The sequence below is a fragment of the Octopus bimaculoides genome, chromosome 19, assembly GCF_001194135.2.
Source record: "Octopus bimaculoides isolate UCB-OBI-ISO-001 chromosome 19, ASM119413v2, whole genome shotgun sequence".
Lineage (NCBI taxonomy): Eukaryota > Metazoa > Mollusca > Cephalopoda > Octopoda > Octopodidae > Octopus > Octopus bimaculoides.
The window spans coordinates 37,204,213-37,204,523 of record NC_068999.1 but is presented as its reverse complement, the minus strand read 5'-3'; the positions used below and the strand labels follow the sequence as shown (position 1 = coordinate 37,204,523).

General features: G+C 45.0%; 1 protein-coding gene across 1 annotated transcript in view; it reads right to left on the bottom strand.

Annotated features, from left to right (window-relative positions):
- Nucleotides 1-311, bottom strand: part of LOC106881614 (dynein axonemal heavy chain 1) — a 166,532-nt gene that overhangs the window by 1,852 nt on the left and 164,369 nt on the right. The window lies entirely within an intron of this gene.

The window sequence follows — 311 nt, the reverse complement described above, 5'->3', positions numbered from 1 at the left end:
CATGGGTTTTTACAACTGGATGCCCTTCTTAATGCCAACCACTCCAAGAGTGTAATGGGTGTTTTTACATGCCACTGGCATGGGTGCCATTTGTGTGAACCAGTATCTGCCACAACTGTGGTTTTTTGCTTGGCTTGATGGGTCTTCTTCTTAAGCACAAAATAATGCCAAAGGTTACAGTTATTGCCTCCGTGAGACCCAACACACAAAAGGAACTCAGTCACATTGCCTCTATAAGGCCCAATGCTTGAAAGGAACTCTGCCACTTTGAGCATTGGGCCTCCTCTGACTGCTAAATATTCACTCACCAT